Raw genomic sequence first — 11882 nt, 5'->3', positions numbered from 1 at the left:
CCTATACTCTGTAAAGGCTTTGCATGAGGCCTATGTCACTGGGCAAGTTGTAGAACCCCTTTTAGGTATTCTAATCAGTTATAAGCTGAAGGCGGGCTTACAAGTTTTCTCTAGTCATGTTTCCCAACATTCTTTTCTATCCCACTCAAGTGTCTATTTTATAATAGTAAGCAAGGGAAACTAGTATTCATAAGACAGTCAAGGATTTTAGTATTATTTACCCTCTTCAAGCTAAACCTAGATCTCTCTATCCCAGAACCCTGTTGATCCAAGGTTGAGTATGCATCACTATTTACCTCTGTCCCACTAGGCCATGCAAACCTGTCCCAGTGTTCCCCTATTGATCTTGTTCTTCTGCCTCCTCACCCTTCTTGTATTGCCCTCCACAACACCCAAAATAACCCCCCCCCACTGCAACCCCATTGTAGTTACCTTATATTCCATTAGTTCTTCCCTCCATTTAAGATAGTCTATTTTATCCAGTAATCTACCTGACCTTCCCACCACCTGGATCTCTGTTCTTCTGAGTATACCTTTTTTCACATTGTAATTGTTTTGATCATAGACTGGACTCCCAGATCCTCTGTTCTTATAATTTTATTCTGTTGTTGACTCTTTCATTTGTCGACTGATATCAGGTTGATGCTGCCATGCACGTCATTCTGTAGCTCTTATGTGTTCTTCTTGGTTCTCAGTCCACAGAACTTCCTTTAGGATGTTTTTCATAGCAGGGTTGGCTTTGGCAATATCCCTTAACTTCTGCTTATCCTGGAATGTTTTGATTACACCATCATATTTGATTGACAGCTTTGCTGGGTAGAGGATTCTTGGGTGGCAGTTTTTTTCTTTCTGGGTTTTATATATCTCTCCCAATTGTCTTCTTGCCTGCATGATTTCTGTTTAGAAATCCAAGCTTAATCTGATTTGCTTGCCTTTGTATGTTATATTTCTCCTTTCCCTAGCTGCTTTCAAGATGCTGTCTTTATTTTTGATTTTGGAGAGCTTGATTATTATATGTCTTGGTATTGTCTTTTAGGGTCTATCCATCCTGGGGTTTGTTGAGCTTCTTGAATGCTTATCTTTTCACTTTTCATGATGTTAGGAAAATTTTCTTCCAGAAGCTCTTCAACTATCTCCTCTGTGGGCTTGTGCGATTGTTCCTGTTCTGGAATGCCAATAATTCTTATGTTATTCCTCTTCATGTTATTCAACATGAATCTTAGGCCTTCTTTGGATTTTTTTAAATCCTTTTTTGTATTTTTTCTTCTATCTTAGTAGTGTTGAGAGATTTATCTTCTAGCTCACTAGTTCTAGTTTCTATCTCTTCAATTCTATTCCTTTGCCCTTTCAATGTATTGTCCATTTCTGATATTCTATTATTAATCATTTGGACCTCTGTCTGTAGGTTTTTAATTGTTTCCAATGCTCTATCTATCTTATTTGATTGTTCCTGTAGCACTTTCCTGACTTCTTCCTTATTTTTCTCAACTGCATTGTATAGTGTTTTGATACATTTTATAATCATTTTTAGGAATTCCTTCTCAGGCATTTCCAAAGCCTGCCCATCTTCCTGTATGGAGTGTAGGTCTACTTCCAGCTCATTTGCCTCAGTTTCTTTATCTCATTTCTGGACATGTGCAGGTATGGTCATCTGCTTCTGTTTTTTGGGGCATCTTCAGGGGTTATCTGTGGACTTAATACTTAGAAAGATATGTATTTTTGGTATTTTTTATGCTTTCTGAATGCCTCCAGGTAGATGTGATCAGGAAATGGGCTTCCCTTTACACTCTTCTTCCTGGGAAGTTTCAAGATACCACTGTTGGTCGTTTTGATGTAATTTAGGATTTAATTTTCAGCCTATTTCCTCTTTTGTCTCCTTGTCCCACTCCACAATCCCTGTTCAGGCCTTTTTTCTAGTTGTAAACAGTTTAGGGCCTGCTGTGGCTGTTTGGTTTTAATTGGAAACTGTGTCTTTAAATTTCGAGGAGCTCTGTGTGCATGCGTAGTAGAACCCTCCAAGGGTGGGGCTGGCGTGCCCACTAGCTCAGGCACCCCTACAGTCACCAGAATGGAGGTGCACAGACAGCAAGGGACCGATAAACAGCTACCAATAGAAAAGAATGTCCACACCTTTATATCTGTGGTTCTGCCAGGCATCTGTGGCTGCTCCAATCCTTCCCCTGCTTCGTCTCACCCATCTCTTCAATTCTGCTCTTTCCCCTTTCAGTGTTTTGTCCATTTCTAATATTTTATTGTTAATCATCTGGACCTGTTTTTGCAAGTTTTGAATTGTTTCCAATGCTGTATCAATCTTGTTTGATTGCTTTTGTAGTACTTTCCTGACTTCCTTGTTTTCCACCACTCCTTTTCAGAGCATTTGAATTTGTTTCCATATCATCCTTCTGTATTCCTCCTCAGGCAAACCAAATCCTGCTCTTCCTCTTCTAGAAAACCTTTGTTTGTCTCCAGCTTGGTTGTCTCAGATGCACTTTTCTGGTTTGGGACATGTTTTGATATCTTTTGTTGTTTTTTGTTCATAATTTCCAGTGTTATATGGCTTTTTAATGTTTAAGTGGATGTTTGTTGTTGTGTTATTAAGCTTCTTGGGTGACTGCTGGTTGGTATGATCAGGAGATAGACTTCCCTTTTCGCATGTAATGCTTAGCAGCTGTTATTGGTTCTTGTCTCAATGGTGGAATATTATGGTGTATGCTTGTAGCTTGGCTACATGGCCACAATTGTTGATTCTTCTTGGGTAACGTAGGGAGAAAAAGCTCCTGCCTCCAGGAAGAATGTGTGATCAAAAGGCCCAAAAGCAGAAACAAAAGAAAAGCAGAGACAAAAAAACCCATCACTTTGAAACAAAAATAAAACTGTGGCCAACTGGCCAGTTGCCTTGCTACACAGGGAGTGTGTGTGCACCGTAAAAGTCTCCAGTAGTGGGTGGGGGTGTCCACATGCTCAGGCCCTCCTCTAGTCACCACTGTAGAGGTGTACAGATAGATATTGAGAAGTTAGTGGGAGAAAGATTGTTTACTGTTTTTGTCTCTGAAGGTCAGTTATGTATCTGCATGTGCACAGCATAATTCTTGAAATAGTTGTGCCTTTTTACGTTAGGGTGCTACAGATTATTCATATGATTTGTCTGTCAGGCCAAACCTGCTTTTATTCTTGCTGAGTAAGTAGGAGAAAAGGGTCTCAAGTTAACTTTAGGGCTGGGACCCACAGGCAGAAATCAAAACAGCAGCCAAAGAATTTGTCCTTGGACTGATGGGGTTCCTTGTCTCTGTGCTGTGGGAAAGCTGTTGTCTCAATGCTGGACAATTTGGTGGGTGCACACCCACCCAGCTGAAGGCATCCTGGCTGGGCAAAGAGGGCACAGCAGGGAAGAGAAGGAAGAAATGTGTAGAATCCCCCCACAACTCCTTTTGCAAATGTCATTGTGCTGGTTCCCTGTGCAGGTCTGGCTGTAGCCTTGTTCTCAGACCTCCGCTTGGGCAGGATGGCCATAGAGGGAGTCCCGTGTCTTGACCATTTTATAAATCACGGTATTTTCCTTTATACCATGATTTTTCCACTGGTGGTTGCAGGAAACTGATGCTCTGAACCTTATGCTAGCTCCAGAGCCCTGGTACTGTTCCATAAGAACAATATTCTCTGGGTTTTCAGCCCCTCCCCACAGAGCCTGTCCTACCTGACTCTGTTCTGCCTCTGCCAAACCAGAAGTGTTTACTGGAAGGTTCTTGATGGCTGCATGACAGATATTGGCTCAATATAAAAACAGAGTTAAGGAAAATAATGTATGTATTGGCAATGATCTCATTAAAAGTATGACTAAAGATGTAGGAATAACACCTTAAAATTTGTAATTCGGTAATTATACTTTTAAGAGTGGTACAGAAGAAATTTGTATGTTTGTCAATGCTGCATTTATCGCAGCAGAAGTTGAAAAGGAAGTGTGTGTTGATGCATTCTGTATTTGCTGTGTAATCATTTTGTAAACCATTAAAATGGCTTAAGATAGCAGAAGAGAATATTTCTTATGACTTAATTTTATATCAATGTTTTCTTCATCCCAAAAAGTTTAATAAAATGTCTGATTTGGTTCACCTACATATATTTTTGTCTTTTCTAAGGATACATTTACCATATTTTTTTAGGTTGTTTATTAAGTAATCTATTTGACAGTCAAAGTGAACTTATATTTAGATGATATGCTTTTGAATTTTATTTTAAAACAGTGTATGCATTGGTTTTCATAAAGCATCTTGTTCTATGAAGCATAGATGTCTATATCTTTATAGTCCTCCTTCCAGATAGTCTTTACTAACTTTTGTAATTTGGCTGTTAGATACATAATTCAAATGATACCTGTACATCCACAACTTATTTTATACTTTAAAGTAATGTTTTCTAATATATATGACTTTATTTTCTGGATTTATTGGAGATGATAGTTTCCTTTTGAGATTCTGTTAAGCTTTGGACCCTCTTTCCAGAAAACTTCACATATACAAATGGCTTTCCAAAATTTCATGGATAAATTCCATCTTTTCATTCCATTTTTTCACAAACTTTTGTAAGCACCCTCATACATACTCAATTTTGTATATGCTGTACTTACAGGAGATTTATTTGTGGATACCAAGTTAAGGATGTCTTATGTAGATAGGATGTTGATGTGAGAAATGTTTGAAGCATATCCTGTCTCATGTGATAATAAAAAGTTTAACAAATTTTTAAAAATCAGTTGATTCCTCTATAATAATAAAGACAGTTGTGAAAAGGAAATTAGGAAAACAATACCATTTACAATAGCCACAGAAATGATGAAATACTTAGGAAAAAATTAACTGGAAAAAAAGGTCCTAAACAAACAAACAAAAAAACACTACTACAAGAAACCAAAAGAGATGCACATAGCTAGGAAGCCATAACATGAAAATGTCAATACCACCCAAAGAAATCTATAGATACAATGCAATTGCAATCCAGATTCCAACAACATTCTTTCAGGTGATGGAAAAAAATGACCACAAACTTTATATAGAAAGGAAAGAAACCTCAGATAAGCTAACCACTGTTTAAGAAGAAGAACAAAGTTGGAGGCATCTCACTCCCTGATCTCAAAATGTATTACACAGCCACAATGGTCAAAACAGCCTAGCACTGGTACAATGAAAGATACATAGATCAATGGAACAGAATTGAGAACCCAGAAGTAAATCTATCCACTGATCTTTGGCAAAGGGCCAAAACATATTAAATGGAGAAGAGATCTTCTCCTTAACAAATGATGCACACGAAACTTGGAATTGATTTGCAAAAGAATGAAACAAGACCCATATCTCACACCATATGCAAAACATATATTAAAGACTTAAATATGAAACCAGATCATCAACAAAATAATAGGGAAAAACTTATGGAATACATACACTATGTGACATTGCAAAAAAACACACAAACTGTAGAAGACAAAATTGATGACTGGTACTTCCTAAATATTAGAGAGCCTACACACGGAATTTTTTTTTTTTTTTGAAATGACATATAAAACAAGGGACTAATATCTAAAATTTGTAGAATATTACAATAATTCTACAAGAAAAAGATTAATAAACTAGTTTAAAAATGGACACAGGCCTGAACAGACACTTCACCAAGCAAGACATTCAGGCAGCCAACAAACATATGAAGAAATGTTCATGATCATTAGCCATTGTTGTTGTTGTTCTTAAGTGCCGTGGCGACTCATAGCGACCCTGTACAGCGTTTCTGAGCCTGTAAATCTTTACGGGAGTAAAGAGCCTCATCTTTCTCCCATGGAACTGCTGACCTTGCGATTCACAACCTTATTCATAACCACTATGCTACCAGAGCTTAGCCATTAGAGATATGCAAATCAAAACAGCAATAAGTTGTCACTTTACACCAGTATTAACAGTGATGTTCAAAACAACAGAAAGCAACATATGCTGGAGAGGATGTGGAGAAACTGGGACCCTCCTCCGTTGCTGGTGGGACTGTAAAATTGTTTAATCACTCTGGAAAATGATATGGTGTTTCCTCAGAATGTTGGAAATAGAAATACCTTATGATCCAGCAATTCCTCTACTTGGTATATGTCCACAAGGAATATGAGCCAGAACATGAGTAGATAGATGAACTAATGTTCATCACAGCACTATTCACATTAGTAAAAAGATGGAGACACCCTAAGTGTCTATTACTGGAAAAATGGATAAACAAACTGTGGTATATACATACAATGGAATGCTTTGCAAACTTGAAGAATAATGATGGATCTGCAAAACACTTCAGAACATGGGTTGAACCTGGAGTACTTTATGCTGAGTGAAATTAATCAATCATAAAGAAACAAATATTGTATGAGACCATAATTGTAAAAGCTTTAGAAAATGTTTCCATATTAAAAGAAACACTCTTTGATGGTTACCAGGGGTGGGATGGAGGGGAGAGTAATTTGCTGGCTAGAGGGTAGGCACGTGTTAGGTCATATGATGGAGAAGACATTAAACAAAGACAGGAAGGGCAATACACAAGAAGAGGGAGGATGGCAGATGAACACTGAAGATACGAGAAGACTTAGGGAGGTATGCATGGGTTAAATGGGATAGAGGTAAGTAGTGATTTATACACAACACTGAAACAAGTGCTCTGTGAGTAGATACAAAGATAAAAACATAGACTGAGTGGATAAAGGAGGGGGAAATGTTTATGTGCTTGACTGACTTGGGGATATTGGTTTTTCCTGTCTAGTCCAAGGTCACGAGTTCAAGCTCACCAGCTGCTCCTCGGAATCCCCACACAGGGTCGTTATGGGTTGGAACCAACTCAATGGTACTTAACAACAACAACAACAAAGCATTGTAAAATAGACATTAGTGTGTGATAGATATGAATATTGGTAATTATGATAACAGAAAGCTTATAAGCCCATCATCAGCCTACAATTGATTGGATTTACTAAAAGGGGAGTTAGAATTTGTTCAGAGTACTAGGCTTCTTGTTAAGTCTTTGTAAAGTATGGAGCCTTAGGTGGAATCCTGAGCCCCACCCAGAACTTTCTGAGTTGGGACATTCCCACTTGAAAAGAGATGTAGACCAACCTAGAACTTCTGGGAGAGCAGAAGATTCTCATTGAAAGAAAGACTTGCAGAAAAAAAGCAGATTGCTTGGCTATTAGGATATCAAGCAAGCTATTTATTTTGGAGGCATCAAGGCAAGAAAAATCAGTCCACCAGGGAAAACCCCATTCTAGGACAGAAATTTAAAGGGAACTTGCAAGCAGTCTAATATGCTTACTGTTGACCACGTGGGTCTACTTGTGAGTGGAAGTAGGGGAAATGCAGTAATGCCATAGGCTGAATTTGACCATATTCTATTGACATCCATTGATTCTGAGATGAGAGAGAGACAAGGAAGGGCTTGGCTGGTCTGAAATTTAGGAAGATGTGTGAACTCCTGAGTGCATAAGCACTGACCTAGATCCTTGGTGGCAGGGCTGCGAGTGGAGGTTCCAACTGGTCTGAAGTGCAGCAAGTTGTGGGTGAACTCCAAACCTGCAACTAGTACCTATTTTGACCTAGCTTGGATGGCTAGTTAAGCAGAATTCAACCAGATGAAGACAAAAATATCTGAATATGTGATCAAGGGCAAATTGCTACAATTTGATAAACTACACTTTTTGCTTATGAATGTAGTTGCTCAAAATTCCAAATGGAATGGAAGCATTCTTCATATCAAGGAACACACTTGTTTCTTCAGCACACTGGGTTGATAGGAACAGACATTTTAGACATTGGCTATCAAAAATGGGGGCTATAAAGGCATGAAGTGGCTGGTTTACAAGCTTTCATGAGTGTGCTTAACTTCAGAATGAAGCAGCAAAGCTAGAATCCCCACTGAATAGTTTTTCTCTTTTCCAGATGGATCTGGTCTAAGAGGATAGAGGAATGATGGTGATAGAATTTTATGATTATATTCTGAGTAGTTGTTAACAGGATAAATTGTGATTTTATAACTATAATTGTAGAAGATGTGCAACTAAATGGAGGGAGTAGATAATCTTATATTCAGGAACAGATGACCCAGGACCATCAAGAACAAAGAGCATGAATAGAGCCTGAGATCCCTACCTAGAAATGTGTCAATAACAATGATGGTAGCAGAAGAGGTGGCATGGACTGAGTAAGGTTTTGTATGTGTACATCAAATATTTTTCCCTTGTTCATTGGTAAAATATAAGATGCAAATGCTGAGCCACAGGGAGTAAGTAGGATAACTGTTTTGTTTTTGTTTTTTTTCAGGAGGGGGTTGTAATCATTGAGATGAAACAAAGTGTATAATTTGTTGAACATAAAGCTGATGATCTTGTCCGTTAACCTTCACTCAATCTACAATAAAAAAGCTTAAAAAAAGACATAGTAAAAGTTGAAAAATTGCATACAAATACAAACAGAAAAATTGGAACAAACACATATAACAACTGAAATAAAATGTTTGCTGGGTGTATGGGATACAAAAGAAGATTTGAACTGGCATAATAAAGAATCAGTGAACTAGAAGACAAGACAATTGTAATTATCAACACTGAAAGACAGAAATAAAATAAATAGAATGAAGAAAACTGAACAAAGCCAAAGTGAACAGTGAAACAACATCAAGCAAAGTGGTATATGCACCATATGAGTTCAGAAGGAATAGAGAAAAAGGGACAGAAAGAATATTTAAGGACAATTATCAAGTTCGACTAAGTACATGAATCAACACATACAGGAAGCTTAATGAACTCCAAATAGGATTTACCCAAAGAGATGCCCATCATGATTAAATGAATCTTTCAAAAATCAAAGATAAAGAATACAGAAAACAGTAATAGAGAATCAAATCATTGCAAACTAGGGATCATCAATAATATTAAGCACCAAGGTGTCCCCAGAAAATTTGGAGGCTAGAAAGTAATGAGATGATGTATTTAAAATACTAAAATAAAATGACTGTCAACCAGGAATTATGTATCTGTAATTCTGGGTAAATGACAGGGTATGCACAAACATGAAGAAAGCAGCTAAAAGTCAGACCTATAAGAATTCTGAAATGATGAGCAAAGGACCAAAGCAAGGAGCTGCAAATGGAATGAACACAATTACAAATCTCTTATGATAGTAAAAAACTTTGCCCACTATCCTTGCCCTTCCTCCTCCCAGCATGGGAGATAAACAACTCTTGTGGAGTCACAGCCATTCCCATCCACCCAAGCAATGCATGAAGCTCTTGTGCACTGACAAAGGCCTCGATCATGGGCTCCAAATATAAATAGGAAAAATCTTAACTAGACGACTGGTCCGAGTGTACATTCTGACTGATCTTGAGGCAGGCTGAAAGACTCACACCTCAATATGACTGGAAAAGGAGTTCTCACAAAACTGTATAGAGAGCAGTGATCAAGGACTAAGAGTTAAATTTGCCTGAGGGTAGTTTATAAGTATATGCTTTCAGCTTGGTTTTGGAAAAACTAAAAGACTGAAACCTTGGACTGGCTGGAATAGGAGTGCTTATAGAATAGGGAAGATAAACTTCGGCACATACTGAAGGTTGTATCCCCTTGCAAGAAGATCAATTTGTGTTTGTGTGTGTGCGCGCACGTGTGTGTTTTCTATCTGTCTGGGACACACTGAAATAGAGAAACCTTGTTCTGGTCTGAACTAAATACATCAAAGTGAGGGAAAGGGAGTGGCAAGCAAATTCTGAAGGCTAAGAAATTTAAATTTCTTTCAGAAATTCATGTTGTCAAAAGAATTGTATATTCAAAGGAATTGAAAAAAACTAACACATTGTAAAATATCAGTGCCCAGGCTTTAACAAAAACTCAAAAGGCTCATGAAGAAAGTTGATTGAAAGGAGCAAAATTTTATTTATTGAAGCCTTAATAATTAACAGATTAGAAGAGTATAACTATAAAGAAGCTCAAAAGACTAAAGAAAACCATAAGAAACTAAAGGAAATTATGAAGATAATGCATGAACGAAATTAATCTATAAATAAGGAAATATATACTATAAAAATAAGCCAAAGAGAAATATTGGGACTGCTAGACACAATAATGGAAAAAGAAGTAGGTGGAAGAATTTAGCAACACTTTGAACTGGTAAGAGCTAGAACCAGCAATTTAGAATACAACATGGTCACAGTTATGAAGTCTGAAGAGTAATAAGAAAGAAGGCTCAAGAATACTGAGTAAAGCATAATGGAAATGTGGAACACCAGCATGAAAACTAATCTACAATCTGGGTATCCCAGAAGGAGATTAGGGAGGAAAAGGAATAGAACGAATATTTGAAGGAATAATGGCGCTGTGGGTTAATGCACCAGACTGCAAAGCCGTTTGAACTGCAAGGTCGACGGTTCAAGCTCACCAGCTGCTTCTTGGAAACCCTATATTAGGTCGCTATGGGTCAGAATCATCTCGATGGGGTCATAGGGTCGCTATGAATCGGAGTTAACTCCACTGCAGGAGTCCAGCTCTCGCAAGGTCAAGAGACACGAGAGGAGACAAGGAGTCGGCGAAAATGAAAGCAATAGAGGAACCTCTGCTTAGTTGGCTGATGGAGCACTCTCTCTTTTCTTCTCTCTCTGCCCCAGCTCAGCAAGTCTTTATTTTTATACTTAAAATTACACAGTACATAATGATTTGATACTTTGATTTTCCCTTGAATTGTAACACAGTTTTAATCACAACATTCCTTTTACTCTGTGATTATACAACCTTAACAAAAGTATTTCTGTGATGTCCAAACTGACCTTTCCATATCCTGTTCATTTTTCAACCATTAAACATTTTCCTTTTGACATCATCTCCTCTCCTACATAAGTGATAAATTGCTTCTTCTTATTCACACTGGAAGATCAAGTTAAACCTTACACCAATCATTTCCACTTATCAGATCCTTGATTACATCCTCTTAGTAATATAAGTTTCTATTAATCATCAATGTCTACACTACTTCATTGTTTCTACTAGGTGATTACCAATCTTCTATCCTACATACTACACTATTATTTTCATAGTAAAAGTATTACTAACATCTACTTAATTTTGTTTTCTAAAAAAGTGTTCATTAAATTGCTTAACCACAGTGTTCTTGTATTTCCTTTCTTTTGAGGCTGTGAGGCATAAGGCCCAACCTGGCTAATTGTTGCAAGAAATGTAGATTATTAAGTTTAGACCATTTTTCACCTATGTTCACTATTCTCTGCCTATTTATGTAGGTGCCTATATGTAATAGTGGGGGTTTGTGAATTCTGGCTGGTAATTGATTGTGGTGAGGTCTGTAGGGGTCGGCCAACTTCACTTTAGTTTGTTATTTGCTTTTGTGATCTCATAAATGCAGTTACTTTGTACTTAGGTTTTCTGTGAACTAGAGTGGCACATACAATTCCCTTTGAATTCAATCTACTGAAGCTGAAAACAATTGTTGCTAAACCAGTTTTTTTCCAAGGTCTATAGAGCTCATAGTAAAAAGCTGCGAATATGGCCATATTATATATTTTTACAAGTGAATTCAAAGTTATTTTAGAGAGCTTCTGAGAATTATCTGCCTTGCATGATATCTCTCCTTCTGCTGGGACCATGTCAAATAGCAGAAGCCAAGCCGCTTCCCACACCACGGCACTTAACAACAACAATGGCCAAAGACTTTCTAAATCTGATGAAGAACATAGATCTATAAAACCAAGTCTTGATGAACTTAATTGTTGTTGTTAAGTACTGTCCAGTCAGTTTGGACCCATAGAGACCCTGTATAGGGTTTCCAAGGAGCAACTGGTGAGGTTGAACTGCCAACCTTGCAGTTCAA

The 11882-nt window shown here is 37.7% G+C and overlaps 1 pseudogene; it reads left to right on the top strand.

Annotated features, from left to right (window-relative positions):
• Positions 1-10060, top strand: part of LOC102835147 — a 19251-nt pseudogene extending 9191 nt beyond the window's left edge.
• The last annotated feature ends 1822 nt before the right edge of the window (positions 10061-11882 follow it).

This window comes from Chrysochloris asiatica, unplaced genomic scaffold (genome assembly GCF_000296735.1).
Source record: "Chrysochloris asiatica unplaced genomic scaffold, ChrAsi1.0 scaffold00239, whole genome shotgun sequence".
Classification (NCBI taxonomy): Eukaryota; Metazoa; Chordata; class Mammalia; order Afrosoricida; family Chrysochloridae; genus Chrysochloris; species Chrysochloris asiatica.
The sequence above is the reverse complement of the archived record's forward strand: the minus strand, read 5'-3'. Positions and strand labels throughout refer to the sequence as shown.